The sequence below is a fragment of the Homalodisca vitripennis genome, chromosome 7, assembly GCF_021130785.1.
Source record: "Homalodisca vitripennis isolate AUS2020 chromosome 7, UT_GWSS_2.1, whole genome shotgun sequence".
NCBI lineage: Eukaryota > Metazoa > Arthropoda > Insecta > Hemiptera > Cicadellidae > Homalodisca > Homalodisca vitripennis.
The window spans coordinates 18,981,396-18,999,999 of NC_060213.1; the positions used below are offsets into that span (position 1 = coordinate 18,981,396).

The window sequence follows — 18,604 nt, forward strand, 5'->3', positions numbered from 1 at the left end:
CTTTGTTTATAACAAAAACATAATCTACTTTCTGGATACCCTCGTAAAACAAACCTTAGCTTAAACAAACAATCATCAATAATTTATTTAAGTAAACATATATTTCCACTATTATTACCAGACACACAGAGAATGATGTGATGGTACGCCTTAAACAGGACAAGCAATAGAATACTCGAGGAAATCAAGGATTGAACAGGAATAAGATGGTGAAAGCAAGGATACCACCCCATATATATCAACATCTCACATGCTTTTTAATTATGATTTATCTATTATCAAACATTTAAAATTCATTAATACAAGTTTACAATCCAAGTTGTTGTAAGAGATTCAGTTTTAAACGAGCTGATCTTATTTTTCCTTAAGCTATTGGGTTTGTTGTTGGTTTTGTTGATGAGTCATTTTGATCCTACCATTTGTCTTGTTATATCTATTTTAATTAGTAATTAAATACAAATTAGTATATTAAGTGCAGTGTTCAATAATTTAATAAAAATAAATGATTTTTTCAAGATATCTATTTTTTTTTGTTATTTTATTTGGTTGTATATAACATTTTAGTAAAGCGTTTGTTATATTATGTATTGTGACTACAACATCCCATTTTATATCAACAAAGTTAACCCTTTCCGCTCGGAGCGGTAATGTTAGAATCATGAGGAGATAGACTAGTTGTTGTCTATCAGGATCTTCTTAACCAGGAATGTTTAGTAGTTGAGTTCATTTCCTACGCTGGCTGGGATGGTTCTCGATGAGAGAGTAAACTCTCAATCATCAACTGAGAACACTGTACTTGAGTTCCACCCGCAATACAAGTAGTACTTCTGCAGCATACACGAGCGGTTCTGCTAGATTGAAAGACACCAGCATGTCCTCCGCTTACCAAAGGGAGTCGCGCCGCCATATAGCGTAGTGCTAAGGTAGTGTTGGCACCACCACACTGCTATGCAGCTGTTCACTTTGCGAAAGCTTAGTTGAAGGTAGGGACAGATGTATCGCTAATTGTGTTGCTGTTTCGACGTTGTTTCGTCTCATCAGGTACAGATAGACAGCAGATTGCAGCTGTCACTGTACTACAGCGTTCTCAGTTGATGATTGAGAGTTTACTCTCTCATCGAGAACCATCCTAGCCAGCGTAGGAGATGAACTCAACTACTAATGTTAGAATGTCCACAGAGATCGGATGGGCAGCAGTGTTGGCTACCGCCATTTCCTCTAGCGCGCGCATTTATTTTTAGAGTTGCCATCCTCAGAGATCGGATGCTCAGCTGTGCTGTCCGTTGAATAATCCTACTAGCGCTCAGGTGGACAGCAGCGTTGACCACAAGTTATAAACTCTTTTTTTTTATTCTAACGTATTTTTTTTATAATACAACGCATTAAGATCAATCAGTTGTTTCATTACAAAGCTTGGAAATTGATCATCTGGTCAATATTGCATTCTAGGCTTTCGTTTTAGCGCGCTTTTAACCACATTGTCACTAGTGAGTTAACCTACACGCATTATTAGAACGGATTGTTTATTATTCTTAGTATTGTGCAATTTTATTAAATATTAGTGTAAATGAAGTATTGTAGATATCAGTGTAAATATAATTGTAAATAAAAGTGTAAATATATCAGTATTAATACCTGTATTTTGTGTTTTTAAAGTGATAACAATGAATGAATATAGGTTGGCGATGTAAGGAACACAAATAAAAAAGGAAGACCATCCCAATTTCAAGACATTTCCCGACTAAATGGGAAACTTCATCTACCATATCCTCTTGAAGGTAGAAAAGTGAAGGATTGCGTCGTGTGTAGCAGCAGAGCACAAGGCGGCGGCACCAGGAAAAGAGTGAAGTTTTGTTGCAAAACTTGTGAAAATGAGCCCGGTCTTCACATTGGTGTTTGTTTTGAAAAGTACCATTCATCTCAGATATTTCAACAACAAGATTACAACTAGCCTGCAGTTAAATTTTTATTCTGAAAAATAATAAGCAGTTCAATTTTATTTTTTATCATGTTATAATTATTTACTGTCACATTATTAATACTCATTGTAACTCATGTTAGTTTATAGAAATATAAAATTTCCATTGTAATACTTTTCGACTACATTATTATTTACCTTTGGACCTTTAAATCCATTTAACTTTTTAAAAGGCACAGTATCAATGACGCGCTGAAAATAAATCCGAGCTGGTGGGGACGCAACAATGACATGGCTGCTGTGTGCACGCAGGCGCCATAGTGGACAGCACCGCTGCCCATCCGATCTGAGTGGACAGTACGCGCTAAAATAATACGAGCTTACGAGAAGCCATATTTGGTCAGCACTGCTGCCCATCCGAGCGGAAAGAGTTAATATGTTTTTCTGCAATATACAATTTTCACAGTTTACAGCTGTGCTGAATAAAACAATGAAGAGCTTAAAAAACCATGAGCTCTCTGTGATCAATGTTTAAGTTGAAGAGTTCAATTGGCACTGTGGTAAAATCACAATATTTAATTAAAGAGTGTCTCCACCCATATCCTTACATTGAGATCCATTATACACAAACTTCTATAATGAGTAATAGGAGAACACTAAAGTAAATAACGTCATTATTTACACATCGAGTATGTACATCATCTCTAGTTAGTTCACAATAGTGTTTAAAGAAATATATTAAAATTTTAGAAACTTTGTCTAACATTGTAAAGTAAGGAGATTGATAGACGGAACTGTTCAAGCATATCTTTTACTAAAGCATATTTTCTTTAAAATACTTACATTTACAGCAACCAAATTTTGGGTGGATGTTAACAATAGAGACCAGCTCCTCTCCTTGTAAGTGATTTTCCAAGTTACCTACACAGCTATTGTGGGTCTCTTATCTATACAGATGACACAGTGCTACTCCTCGAGAGTAGAAATAGAATTTTTTATAGCATTGAGCACGGCTCAACAGTATTGTACTGCAAATGAATTGCTACTTAACAAGAACAAGAGTGCACCAAACCAAGTACCTTGGAATACTCAGATGATAAAGTGTCATGGAATAATCACATTGAAGTACTGAGGAGACTAAAACAATTAAAACAGCATATTTCACCATTTTGAAACCCAATATGGTCTGGAAGCTTGAGGAAGCTCCTCCAGAGTCTCATTACTCCAGAAGAAGGCTATACGTATTCTCTCCAATTTAGGCAAACACAATACTAAACTAGCGTCAGAGTACAGTCTTAATAATATTGTGACAGGTCAAATTACGACATTTAAATATTCGGGGGAAATTAGCAGACGGTGAACCAAATGACCGTGACACAAGTAAATCGCATGTTATTGGAATTGAGATTTATTTAATTAATAATAGAGAAATATGTTAAACTTCATACGGGAACAAATTCAAATAATTAAACTGAGCTAAACATAACCAAAATTTGTTTTTACTAAAAGTACCAAATAAAATTACGCAGCCAATTGTGGGATGAAATGACGCGTATTGATGACATCAGACAGCACATGTTGCAAAAATTTAAATAAAAAGCGATAGAAAAATAGTTAAAGAAAATAGAGAGACTTAAATTGATCAATTATAGTGAACGTGATAAAATTCAATAATAAAAAAAAAAAAAAACAAAAACAAAAACTTATATTCAATCGTGAAGACGCTAATTTGAACGGGAGAGGGCTTGAGCATTGTTTGAGACAGTACGCAAGGTTTTGGTCCCAGAATCTTCCTTCTGTTTGGAGAGCTGAAGCAGAGAGGACGTCAGACGTGTAGATCCACCTGGCAGTGATGCAATATGGAATTGTGGAAAGGTTATAACCGGGCGATGGGATATTGTTTTTAGTGAATAAATTAACAACAAAGCAAAGTGAGTACAATTAGTTGTTTGTATTACATCAAAATAAATTAACGCATCAAAGTAATTTGCTTTGTTTTAATATGATTAAAAAGAAAAGAAGAATAAAGAATTTTATTTTCTTAAATTTCAACAGTTAACAAAATGTACACTTTTATCTCAACATTTAATAATTCTCTTGTCAGGCTGACCATTATTTTATTACTTAACTTAGTAGTTTTGCATTGAAAACAGCCTTAACTATTACAATATACAGTATGTACATATTACAGTAGGTAAATATTGACACAAGAAGGAAATTTAAGAAAGTCTAGGGCCTCTAAGGCAAGCCTGTTCAGAGGTTCCTTTACAGTACTTACAAAAAAACAATAGCACTCAGAAAAAATTATTTTTTAAGAAAATTGACAAAGATGGTCTCAAAAAAACAAACATGTTGTGCCTTAGCAAAAAATTTATCCACAGTTAACAAAATAAACAAATGCAACTTGCAACAAGAGAAAATAACAAACAAATGCAACTTGCAACAAGAGAAAATAACAACACCTGACTTCCCGTACCACCATCCACAAGGAAGCAGAACATAGACTACAGATACATAATAAAAACATAAATATTGACTTCACAACTGTATTAACAATAAATAAATATTTACATACAAATATTAACCATACATTACTGATAAACACTGATCATCTGAATAAGTAAGCTATTGTATAATATTAAACAAAAACTCAATATCTTCCAAATGAAAGAGCCATGATTTTAGTCTATTCAAAAAAATATTTTTGTTGTATGAATATTTAATATAATCAGGTATTTGGTTAAAAATCTTTGGTGCGATAAAATTATATGTTCTAGTGTAAAAAGATATTGTTGGCTTAGGTATTGTAAATTTATTTGCATTTCTTAATCTCAATTTATAGGTATTTACATTGGCTGGAATATTTCCACTTCTACAGTAAAAAAGTTTTAAGACTTTGAATACATATAAATATCTCAGAGGAAAAATTTTTAGGTCTAAGAACAATGGACGAGGAGGTTCATATTTAGTTTTATTTGAGATTATTCTTACCAAATGCTTCTGCCGTAGATATATTAAGTTCAAGTAAGAAATATATGTATTGCCCTAAAATACTATTCCATACTCTATTCTGCTCTGCACCATTGAAAAATAAACTGTACGCAAAACTCTCTCACTACACATACTTTTAAAAAAATAGAAAAACCTTAGGATTTTATTTATTTTACTATTTAATTTACTTATATGTATCTTCCAATTCATTTCACTATCAACATATACACCTAAATACTTTATTTCACTGGTTTTACCCAAAACAGAACATTTACTTTTTTTACAATGAATTTGTTGACTAATACAATCTGCACACCTATATAAAATCGGTACTGAAAAATTTACTTCTTTTTTTAAAGAAAAATTTATGTATTTTGTTTTTTCAACGCTCAGTTGCATATGATTCACAGTGAACCACCACTGATTGACTATCCCATCTGCGAAGAAGTGTGAGCCTTCAATGCAGTGATATTTAATTTGCACTATCATTTAACCTATTTAAAACCTGAGATGAATATAGGCCTAGTCCTAGTGACATATAACGTATACTTTCACTAACACTCAGTATACTTCCAACAACACTACATACAATTTCCACAGCATAGGACACATCGACGTGGGAATTGGAAGTTTGAACATTTTTTAAACACCGATTCGGAGAAAAATGACACAGCCAACGTGGGACTACAACACTCTTTAAAACTGATCATATACAATATAGGTTATGTTATTTGGCTGCAAATCACTAAACACTGCACAGCTTATACTAGTCCAGCCACAGGGAATGATTTTTTTAAAGGGACAGATTTGAAATAAATTGGTCCTTTTAAAACAACCAATAAACTTTCGGCTAGGGTAAAATGTACAAGAGCATTTTCAGGCGCTCTTTTAAATCAAATCATTGAAGCTATCTTCAAAGAACAAAAAAGTTTATAAAGTTAATTTTGCCAAAAATTTCAAATCTGCCCTTTTAAAATCACTAATTCAAATATAGTCAAAAATACTACTCGTAACACAATAGTAAGTTTAAAGAGTTAGTAAAAAGCTAATAATTATGTAGTACCCAAAGGGTTAAAGAGCTAATATGAGTATAGTGTTTGCACTCTGTACTTGATACACTTTGGTACTGCATAACACAAATTGTTACACAAAAACTTGGAATATTGCATAGTTTTAAGGGTAAAATAACTAGCTTACATTACTTTATATATTCTCTACTTTTTTTTACTTTTGAAGATGGAAACCATTTGACTATTATCTAATGTCCATTAGCGATGAAGGCTGTGGTGAAAGAGATATGATGATGACCAAGCGTGACCAGCACAATGGATAAAACCAACGGACCACTAGTCAAGATCGGCAATGAACATTTTAAAACCTGGCTCAAGAATTTGGATCCAGTAGCCAGGGTTGAAAAGATGAGCACTATCGCTAAAACTCAAGCTTCAGCTGGCCTGAAGGGACCATTGATCAAAGTTTCATTAGCACAACTGTCACAAAGGTGTGAAGTGAGGTTGCTTAAACTGAGTGATAGAGAAATCAAGTTTGCAACAAGGAGGAAATCTATAAAGAGTGTTAAGCCTCTTGCCAGTTCTAAAACTCAATTTGAAGACAGTTTAAAAAACCAACACAAGTTACCTACAAATTCAAAGCATATTGTTGATAAAAGTACAAGAACTGAAGACAGCAAAATCATGTTACTTTCAAAATATCCTGGAGATTCTGCAGTTAAAACAAAAAAGTTTAAGCAGCTACAAAATAACAAAAAAATAAAGATGTAACTTTAACAGCAGCCACTGATGTACTAAACATGTATTTCCTGCAACAATTCTAAAGGGACGAGGAGTAATTAAACTACAAAGTAAATTAGTGAACAAATTTTCATATTTTTAATAATTTTATTAACTATTTAAACATATTTATAAAAAAGTTAATCCTAACTAAAAATACTGTGAAGATTCAAATTTTAGGTAAATTGTGTGTATAAATTTGTCCTCATGGCAGCACTTACCGTACATTTCTGTATAAATTCACCGAAAATGAACCTCAGAGGCCAAAACCATCCCTTATTCAAAATCTCATTAATATATACTTATGCTATGTAACGTGGTTTATGGAAATGATAACTGTCCCAAAAATAGCTTAAGCAAGTTTAAACTTGGTACAAAAATAGATCTCGGCTAAGTTTGTTGGCCAACTTGGTAGGCCATTTTGTTCCATTATGGCAGTCATTCAAACTTTAAATAATTCACAAATCCGTTATTTAAAAACCCAGAAAAAAAACGTGTTCTGGAATGCCTATAACATTACTAAATATTTTGCGACTAACAATGTTTTTGTATCCCGAACAATTTTGAGATATTGATTACATGTAAATCCCATATGAATTTTTTCCGACAAGAACTGGCGATAGAAATGGTGAATTAAGTTTAAACGGTTCAAAAATTGATTTTTAAAAATATGATGACTAAGATTGTTTGTTAACTTGGTACACCATTTTGTTCCATCATGACAACCATTCAAACTTTGGGAAAATTCAAAACTCCGTTATTTATGAACCTAGAGAAAAAAACAAAATGTTTGCTAGAATGCTCATAACATTTTCTAAACTTTTTGTTTGTACTATTGAAATTTTTTGTATCTCGAACGGTTTTCGAGATATTGACTACAGTAAATCCCATGAGAATAAATTTAAAATATTTCAGTTGTCACAAAATCTACCTACCTCTTCCGTCTGAGCCGGGAGGACTATTTGTTTGTGTTTTAACATTACAAAAATGTACAAAACCCTACTAACTATAAAACAACTTAATAACTTGGCAGTCTGTTTTACCTTTGGAAACACAACATTTCATATATCTCAGATTGTATTTTTTAGCTTTATACACTTAAAAGCCAGTGACAGACATGTGAATAACATCGGTGTCACCAAAGCATATGAAAACTGACTATTTGGCAGAAAACGGTAACTGTCGCTCTCTCTATCTCGATTACTGACAGAGACGTAAGTATTGTTGATTTTAAGTGCGTCAAGCTAAAAAGTATGACCTGAGGAGACAAAATACTGTTTGATAAATTTAACGAGTTATAATTTTTCGGTTTGATACCACAACAGAACTAAACTAAACTCATCTTAAATGTCTTCACGGGTGTGATATATTTCAAAACAACTGTTTACATGGAGCCCTACAACACACTGCTTACACTGAAAGTGAACTTGTTTTCTTTTTCCATGTTTTCTACAAACATAACATTCCTTTGTTATCTCTTTCCAATTGGATTGCGATATTAACACAGGGTAATGTTCGCCCTGCAGTCGCATCGGGGTTCCATTAACAAACCACTCTACGTCACAGCTGGGAGAGCGATCTCTTCTACATCTCTTACTGCTTCTAGTCTGAAAATAAAAAAATACCAGCTCTATTGAAAACTATTATATTGGTGGTTAAGTAAATTAAAAACATAACTTTGGGCAGTAAATTGTTGAATCAAAGCCTGAAAAGTAATTGGTAGGAATTTTAAAATTAAAGCACTACTTTCCATAGTACTACTTTGCCAATGGTGTAGTGTAGCGGGTACAACGGTTATCGCAAGATAACCAGATCAAGCAATGTTGAGCGTGGCTGCTGCTTGGATGGGTGACCGCTAAGCGATCCTGTCCTTGCAAGCAGTCCGCCTTTGGTGGTGGTTTGGAAGTCACTTCTAAGCCATTGGTCTCCAGGTTAAATGTTAGAGAGGGCTTCTTAGCCCTAACTTCGCCAGGTAAAATAAGACATCTTACTTCCATAATATCTGACTATATACGACTATCATATCTCTAATCTGATTTCAAAATTGTTACTTGTATTCAATTTCTTGGCTAGCTAATCGACGATCCCCTCACTTGGTCAATTTTTAGGGGCACCCCCAGTGAGTCTAGTATTCATTATCCAAAAAAAGGTCATTGGAGTTCTGACTGACACTGGATTCCTAGACCTCTCTGCAGTGAAATGTTTAAAAATCTCAAAATTGTACTCTTTTCCTCCCTGTTTCTATATCAATGTGTAGTTTATGTCAAAAGTAATTTGACAAATTTTTAAGTAGGAACCATGTACATTCCCATGCCACTCGAAATTCTTCTTTGGTACAGTATCCACTACACAAAACCATCTTCTATGAAAATTCTCTATATTAAACCTGTATCAGTCTGTTTAATCATTTCTCAGTTTACATACAGAAGGCCACATCTTTTACAAAGTTCAAGAGAAAACTTTGGATTTTATAGTGTTCAAGAATTTTTTACTTTTACTTCAACAGCACATGTATAAATCTGTTCTTTACTAAGTGTTGGAATTTTTTAAACTAGTTTATAAGCGTAGTATTGATTTTATATGTAATTTATTTATTACTTATGTCCTTTTGTCATGTAAAATTTTAACACCCAGCCAGTAAATTTATTATTAAGTTCAGTCTCTGTATTATTAAGTTTAAACTTAATTTATACTTATATATTTATTGACAATGCACCTGTTCTGAATGAACTTATTTTAATGCACAATAAAGATGACTTATAATATCATTATTTTAAAATCAGACTTAATTACTTCCTGCAATTATTTGGTTGCATGGAAATTTAAATTATATTATTAAATGAACAACAACATACAACGCTCTGACTTGGCTTCACTTCTGGCTAGTTTATACCTGCTAACAGAACTTACACTAAGAACAGCTCGTCACATCCATCTGGGCCACCCAATGGATGTCCAGGAGCACACACTTCACTATCGTCAATGTCGAGATGTTAGAGTAGACGAGAAACAATATTGATAAATCTGTGGGAACGGTTGAAGCTCCCCTAGTTTAAACGGCTTTAGCAAGATTAAACATGAAAGAGATCTTAAGCTGCTCACTTTGAACTCTAGAGGTCGGCACAAAACCTCCCCTTTATACGCGGTGGCATGACTGATATGACATCTCAACAGGAAGCCCTCTAACCCTTCCCACATATCCTGTCACTATGGGAGCCGCGCAGAAGATCTTAAAGGGGAAAATATTTATATCCTTCAAAAAGTCTAAAAAATTATTTTAATAGGTATGGTGAAGATTTTACATTGATAACTTAATCCGTTTGGAATATATCCAGGCATATCAGAACTCAATTTACACCCTGTATAGATTACATAATATAAACAATTATTTAGAATTGTGTTCGTAAAAAATAATCAATAAAACTTAATCGAAAAAATTCATAGTTATAATACCCTTAAGAGAAAAGTAATTGTTGTAAACCATCACAGGTTAATTTGTATAAAAAAGACTAAGTATACTGGTTAAAAGTTTTAAAATTACATTCTTGTACAAATTAAAAATGAGAGTAATAAAAAAAGTTGAATAAGACTTAAGGCGTATTTAATAAACTTATCATTGTATTCAAGTGGGGAATTTTTCCACGCTCAAACACTATTTAAATGCGAATGCTGAGTTTAGCTCCAGTTCACCTTCCTCAGCTCCAGTTCACCTTCCTCTTGCATGCAACATCAGAAATCTTGCTCCACTTCCACTGTGCTTTGGGATCGTGTCAGTCAACATCGTAATGCACTCAATTGTGCACCTAATGAGACAATGAGAATACCTCTTCACCTATATTGCACTATTTTTTGTAGTCTAGGTGTCACTGATATCAAAACAATGCAAGGAGTTTGTTTGAACTTTTCATTCTTGATCGCCAGCTATTTTCAGATTCCTTCAGATGAACATGACTCCAGATTTCAGGAGTCAAGTCTGCAACAGCATCAGATTTCTGATGCTGCACGTAAGAGGAAGGTAAACTGGAGCTAAACTCAACATTCGCATCGAATCAGCTCTTCCCACAATAGCTAATATTGAAATATTTTAGCTAAGGCAAGATTTTCTATAAATTAAAAATGCAAGTGATATGTGATGTTAGTTTATAGCATTGTAGACCTATTCATTGTATGTATGTTATAAATATAGAAGTTTTGACTTTGAATAATTTTTTTTTGCAAACAAAGCTCTACTTTAGACTAAAATATTCACAAAAATTCATAAACCTCACCTTTCTTTTGGAGGATATCCGATCTTGTCTCACACGAAGCATTTGTTTCCTTTTCCTAACTCTTTCCATTCCTTCACATGTAACACGGTCCTGAAATAAAAGTTTTTACGAGATTAAATAGCAGTTCTACATTCATAATACTAATTAATAAATAATAAATTAATTTCCATCCTTTAGTAACTAATAAAATTGGATTATGTACGTCACTGGAAACTAGACAAATGAGATTAGTAAATCATAGAAGTAACCTAGATTATCTATTTTAAAATGTTCCTATTTTACAATGATCTAATGTTGCAAAACTAAAAGAAACTGACATAAGTAAATAAACCATATAGATATGAGTATTAATTACAATAAAGGAGAATATTATTAAAAATGTTAATGATTGGTTAAAAAATTATAATAATTCAAAGCATGCTCCAACAAACATCACTCTCCTTTTTTTTAAATCTTAAAAATCGGAATACATATATTTTTACAACTTCCTCTATTCTCTTTAGATATCTTGAATCAGAAGATAACGAGTCAGGTCTCGAATTTTGATTTGAATACACATGAATTCAATTATTCTAATTTAATAAGTGCCTAAGAACACTGTGTTTTAGCAAAAGAAATTAAAACAGTATGGGACTGTATATTATTTAATACCATCTTTTTAATTTTGTTGAATTTTATCCCCAAAATTAATTTAAAACAGAGTAGTTTCTGATGCCATTGCACAGACAATCAAACTATTGTGGAAAAAATGGATGAGTATTGGACTACAACGGGAAAGAATTTAATGAATAAGATTTCTTACAGTCCGTGATTTACCCCGGAGGGTTCACTTCTGGCTGGTTTATACCTTCCAGTTGAACCCACACTGGGCACAGCAAAAACCGATTTGTCGCTTAAATCTGGGCAACCTTAAGGATGTCCAGCAGCACATCACTAACCATAAATGTCGAGATTATGGGGTGCAAGGGTAGTTCGATAGATCCAGTCTAAAGTAGAAGATGGCTGTTGGCATTGGTGGGGATCCCTAAGAGTCAAAGGTTCTTGCTAGCCTAAGCATAAGGTCGTGTCACCCTCTGCCTGCTTCGACTGGAGAGGCTGGTTCAGAGCTGGCTTCCTCTTCTTCCGAAGGGACATGATTGAGATTATTGCCCTAAATTCTTCCTCACGGATCTCAACAGGAGGCGGCTCCAACCCTCAACCTTACTCATCCAGAATATCCTGTCAATCCAGAAGCAGCCCTAAGGTCCTTTTAGGACTAGGTGCAATTTCTAAGTGTCTTGTCCTAAGAGACCAAAAAAAAGGAAAAAACTTGTCAGTGTTAAGAAGTATTAAGGTGTAATGGCATATTTTACGCTTACTGTGTCTGGTGATGTTTCTCGTGAGTCCAGTGAATCGATATAGATCACTTCAGTTGCCTTCTCTTTTACCTCCACTTCTAAAAGGCTGTCATCATCACTCATTTCTTCTTCCTTGCTCACAGCGGATTTATTACCCACTGTTTTCTCTTCTGCACGATACTCACTGAGTTTTCCTTTAACTGGCTGCGCAGTGATTAGTGATAGTTCATCCGGCTGTAAAGTAAACCTTTGTTAATTATGTTTCTAACATTTGCAGAACTTAAGAATCTGTACACTTGTTATTATCATCCACACACACAGAAATTAAATATTACACGCTAATTTTTTTTATTACCTTATAATGCTATGGTATTATTCAACGTCCTATCTGACTTTTTAAGGACAGAGAATACTTTTACAAGAAAAATACTTTTATTCTGTACAGGATTATGTCATGTATCATGTTAGTTATTAATAAATGAAATATTATATTTGAATGCTTATTTTGAGACAAGCCAATGTATGTATTTATGTTTCATGGCAATAAAGTATATTTAACTTTGTACAAATTTTTAAAACAAACAACTAAATTCAATTTTCAATTTGTATTCTAACATAAACAACCCATTCTAAGAAATCGTTATTCAAAATATCGGCAAAACATTTGCCTTAAGGGTTTCACAATATTAGTTTGTTATGAATTTTTCACAGAACATTTTCTACAACAAACTTATGACAGATCAAGTTACAATATTCAAATATTCACGGGGAATTGGCAAACGGTAAACTGAAAAAAACATGTGTTGTCGGAGTTGTGCTTTATTTGATTAATAGTAGAAAAATAAAGTAACGTTACTTGGGAACAAATTAAAATAATTAAATTTAAGACCTTTTAAATAAATTAGTCAATTTTGACAATTCTGAGATGAATTGAAAAGTTTCAGTGTAAAGACAAAGATGTACAGTAAAATGCCATTTTTATACCCAATTCCAAAGGTGCTTTGTCCTGCAGAAGAAAGCAATCCGAATCATCTCGAAAATAGGAATGAGAGAATCCTGCAGGGAGCACTTCAAAAGTCTTGATTTGTTAACGCTCCCGTCCCTCTACATGTACGAGATTGTCCTGTACTGTCGTTACAAATGTGAAGTAACACGGGGCAAAAACGTCCATGACTACAACACCAGAGGGAAGGATGCATTAAGACCAGCGCAGCACAGGCTCTGGGCTTTCGAAGCCCTGCCATCTGAGGTCGGGGCTAAACTTATCAACAAGTTGCCTCTTGACCCACAGGCTGAAAATGGGCAACCGCTGTTTGAGAGGAAGCTAAGGAACCTATTGGTGCAAGGGGCCTTTTACTCCGTTGGCGAGTTCGTGGACTGGGGAGGTTAGTTGGTACAACCGTTGAGTGGGGGGTGCCAAGCTTTAGGCCATAAACCATAACGTTCTCTCTATTTAAGTTTTGTTTTATTTGAGAATTAAAATTTTAAGTGCTTTCTTTTATTTGTTTAATTTTACATATAACTTTGTAAAACATTACAATATTATTTATTTAAATACCTACACGACTTGACGCGTGCCATGCAATGTTGTAAAAATTGTTATTACGGCAATAAAGAAATTTATTTATTTATACAATTTAAATTTCTATTAAATCAGTGATAATCCAGAAATTACTGTGAAATCAATCACCTTAATAAACTACCATCATAAATGACTCATAAATTTGCTTCAGTATCTTTCAGGGGAAATGAGTAACTTAATTCAGAAAGATTGGTACTAACTTTAAGAAACTGATTTGGCTCTGTGACAATGAAATCATTCCAGGGTGTGCAGTATAACAAGAAGGTATAAATGTGAAATGCAATTCTTATCCACTACGATTTTACATTATTAAGGACCCGGAAAGTCCATATTGAAATCTGAGACAATAACTGGTTTATTCAACCAAAGTAACACAATTCCATGCATTGGTCATATCAGATAACTTCTTGCGACAGATTACAATAATTGTCAATAAAATAACTAAAACTACTAGAACTCTTATATATTATAAAACTACCAGGTTGTCCAATTAGCCGTCAGTCAGGAATTTACAGACGCTGAAAAAACATTTTTCAAGGAGAAATAACTTATGCCTTAATCTAAATTTTAATGGTTTGACTCTGTTTTGAGGTGCATAGGGAGTTTGTTAAACAGATTAATTGCATTGTAACTAAGATTTTTTTGAAGAAAGCTGTGTGATGTGTAGGGAAGGTTGTTAGAAATTCTTAAATTATACTGATGGTTACGAGGAATTTTGAAATGTTCAATGTATTGAGTTAGAAAAGATAAAGTTTTGTAAATATAAAGACATGGAAAAGTAAAAGTACTGGAAGACTTAAAAATCGGTTTTACAAGATTGACGCCTGTTAATTGAAAAAATTACTCTGATTGCTCTTTTTTGTAGGCAGAACAGAAACAGTGTCCTTTTGTTCTCACACCCCCATATGGACAGAGCATAGGCAAGATGCGGGTAAACGAGTCCGTAATAGGAAAGAAGAACATCAGAGTTAGATGATTTTATTAAGGTGCAAATGGCAAATATTCCTGACCTTACTTTTGTTGGATACATTTTCAATATGGTTGTGAAAATTTTAGCTTGTCGTCCAAGAAATGTCATGTTGTTAATCGGGTAGATAGGAATTTCATCTAGATAGAAACTAAAATCAGGGCAGATTTTTCAGAAACAGGGTTTTAAGTTAAGTAACTGTGAGCAGATTACTGTCAATAGAAAATATTATTTATTCAACATTTTTGAGATTATAATGGTGTCACTACATTGAAAATCAAATAACAAGTAAAGACACAAAAAGACAGGTCAGTGCGGTTGAAGAGATTTGGATTTGACATTTGTCTTCCAGTTCAAAAATCCTCTATGGAGTAGAAAGGTCGGGAAAGAAGGAGTTGATCAGTTTTCTTCTGAGTTGCTGCTGTCCTGTAGTGTTTTTGGCACCATACTCATGAGTCATACAGACAAATACTCAGTTGTATTGTTTTATATTGTTATTGAGTTAAATTATGCATATTTTATATTTGTTTCTTCTGTTTGTTGTTTTTGTTGTTGTTATTGTTATCCTTGAATATTTATTTATTGTTGTTAGGATTAAGTTATTTTTTATAAATTTTAATTAATTATTGCTGTTGTTTTTCTTGAGAAATTTTGGTACATATGTATTTGTATTTAACAGATGTAACTGATTGATGAAGGGTGTTATATGGTCATATCGTCTAAGGTTGAAGATAAAGCGAACACAATAATTTCGAGCACGTTGTAATCTGTCCGAAAGCTCAACCGTCATGTCATTTATAACTTCGCTACAGTAATTGAAATGGCAGAAAATCAGGGTCTTCACTAGCGTTACTTTCAAATTCAAGGGTAAATAAAGAGCAAATTGCTTAAGACTATGAATACCAGCAAATACCCACATGAACCATGAAACTTTGTTTCTATAGGAAACGTCGAGTTTGTATACTCCATGGGATTTGGCTGAGCGTTAGTGAAGTAAGTCTGATGGCAACTAAAAATAACAGAATAAATTTTTAAACAAAACTTCCTACAGTCATATGACATTTTAACTTGTGACGTAGTATCACATGTAGTCTAACTGTCTGCAAGGCATTTCGAGAAGGATTTCATCTGTAGATTTAACTTTTGCATGAGTATATTTTTATTAGACAATAACGAGTTCTATGATTGTGCATGTTCATCTATAGGATTTGGTTGAGCATCATTGAAGACGTATGATTTCTCTTTTGTCTGTAGGGTGTGGGGAGGGTGTACGAATTTCCTCTCTGTGTGACTGTCTGCCTGTCTGCCCACAGAGCTTCTAAAGAATAAAATTAGCTACAGACTTGGTATTTTGTATGCAACCGGAGCGAAGCCTGTTACGCGACACGCAGTGTGGCGGTCTGCCTTGTTAATTTAAGAATTATTGATCAAATTTAGAAATGCTCCTCCAATGTCATCATTAGTTTACTTCTAAATTACTTTTACTATTAATAATTAAGAAAAGTTCATTCAGTTCCCTTGAATTTGTCTGTTTTCATACTAACGCAAATGAAATATTTTATAAAATACTTAATTATTGCTATTGATTCTATCACTTCTATAGCCACAATTCAGTCATTGTCTACATTGCCAATCAAGTACTTTTACTAAGTTGAATACATGTTAATATTTTTAGACTGATAGTGTTATCTCCTTTTTAACCCTGAGCATCCAGAAGGATATATTCAGTATATTTTAACCCAAACACTAAAAACGACTGTATCAGAATAAGTTCATTAGCTCACAGTTTTGTAGTTCACAAAAGCTCCAGTAGAGTGTAGGTGTGTTCCTTCACATTCTCGGATGATCTGAAGGTACGATTGTCACATACTGCATTCCTTCTAGTTTATCGTACATTCTCTTTAGTCCAAAATTACACCTGTCTGCTTGTGGTGTCCATTGTTGATCAAAAACAACTTATAAAATAAAATAAACATGATAATAACTATCATGCTGTTATAATAATACAATTAGAGGAACACAGTTTTGTCCAAATAATTTAAATTTAATTCATAAGGGCTTTTGACATCAAAGATGGCATCATCAGGCACAATGCCCCAAAGGCACAGTTTAAAATTAATGGACAATTGTGTGTTTCTTTTATTATAATACCGTTTTCCAATAAGAAGAGCTCCTCCTTCAATTAAATGGTGATTATAATATTTTTTTCCAGTTTCAAGCCTACTCTTAAGGAGCAAGCTAGCTGTTCTTTGAATTTTTGTAATCGAAATTAAGTGCTTCTTTTTAGCATTGGGAGGTTTTTTTGTTTTCAAAAATGTATTGTATGCCAACCAGCTGTTAACCACAGAAGTACCAAGAACGAGTTCTTCACCTACTTTGTGGTACCATCTCATAGTCTTTCTCACAGCGGTGCTGTATGAAGACATCTGATCAGAAAGATCTATGCCTACTTTAGCCTTATTGTAGGCTGTGACAACAAGTGGCTTTAGTACAGACGGCTTGTCTGGGTTTTTGGATGGAATTTCTACATATTCCGGTTTGTGCACAGTTGACAACATTAAAACTTCTCGTTTATCCTGCCACTTAGTTATAAGGACCCCTTCATCATTTTCTAAACAAATCATTTCTCCTTTCTGGATTTTTTCTTTTGTCAAGTCTTTTGGAATGCCCTTTCGGTTTCGTCTTAAGGTTCCACAAAGATGAGTTTGTCTCGATAACAAAGAGTTTGCTAGTTGAACAGAGGTATAATAATTGTCAACATATAGGTTGTGGCCACTGTTCAAATGGTTTGCCATGAGCTCCATTACTACAGAGGTAGCTACTGAGTTGTCTGTTTGCAGCAACGGTACCTTTCCCCATATAAACTTTTATACCATAAGTATAGCCAGTTTTGTCACAAAGTTTAAATATTTTAATACCGTACTTATGAGCTTTGCCAGGTATGTACTGGCGGAAAAGTAACCTACCACGGAATGGTATCATTGTCTCATCGATGACAAGGTCTTGTTCGGCTTCTTTTAGGTTAAAAAACATACCATTTATAATAGAAAGCAAGGGTTTTATTTTGCCGATACGCCCATCTCTTTGCAGATTGTTGTTATCATTGAAGTGCCAAAAGCGTAAAATTAATTGGAATCTATTTCAGCTCATTACTTTTGAGGCACCTGAGAAGCTGTATAAAGCATTTGTGGACCAATAATCACTTATTCGGGGAAGTGTTACTAGGCCCATGTACAAAAGTAGGCCTATAAACTTTTTCATTTCTTCTGGATTGGTGTCTCGCCAATCTTTAAGCCTACTCTTACGGCTCAATCGTAATTTAGAAATTACATCGTGAGCATTCCGATTTGTTTCTGTGACCATCAGATCAATGACATCGGCATTAAGACACTGTTCAAAGAAGTCGATCGGTTTTGAATCATTAGTGGTAATAAATTTGAATGTAGGCCTAGAGTTAAACTCAAAGATCTGCTGTTTACCTTCAAAACTATGCCAATTGTCACCTTCGTCAGGAGTACTGTTAACTGTCGTTATGGTATTATCAACATCGGCGTCTGTGTCTTCGTTTGCAACCATAAACTCATTTTCAGCAGCTTCGTCCGAGCCATCACTTGGTTGAAAGTCAGGGTCTGAATCCATGTCGTCAACCACACTATAGTCCATGTCCTCAACACTTTCATCTTCACTTAATCCCGCAAATAAATCACCTTGAGATGAGGGAAGGTCAATTATTCTGTCAATTTCCGATTGT

At 33.9% G+C, this 18,604-nt stretch overlaps 1 protein-coding gene and 2 long non-coding RNA genes across 3 annotated transcripts in view; 2 read left to right on the forward strand and 1 right to left on the reverse strand.

Moving 5' to 3' along the window:
* Positions 1 to 18,604, forward strand: part of LOC124366957 — a 230,921-nt gene that overhangs the window by 211,682 nt on the left and 635 nt on the right. The window lies entirely within an intron of this gene.
* Positions 2,686 to 6,701, forward strand: LOC124366960. The gene is made up of 2 exons (XR_006922845.1): positions 2,686 to 3,849; positions 6,182 to 6,701. It is a non-coding gene; the product is annotated as an uncharacterized LOC124366960 (long non-coding RNA).
* On the reverse strand, positions 4,451 to 17,682 carry LOC124366959. Its single transcript, XR_006922844.1, has 4 exons — positions 16,638 to 17,682; positions 12,326 to 12,538; positions 10,968 to 11,057; positions 4,451 to 8,306 (listed from the first exon to the last, which is right to left on the reverse strand). It is a non-coding gene; the product is annotated as an uncharacterized LOC124366959 (long non-coding RNA).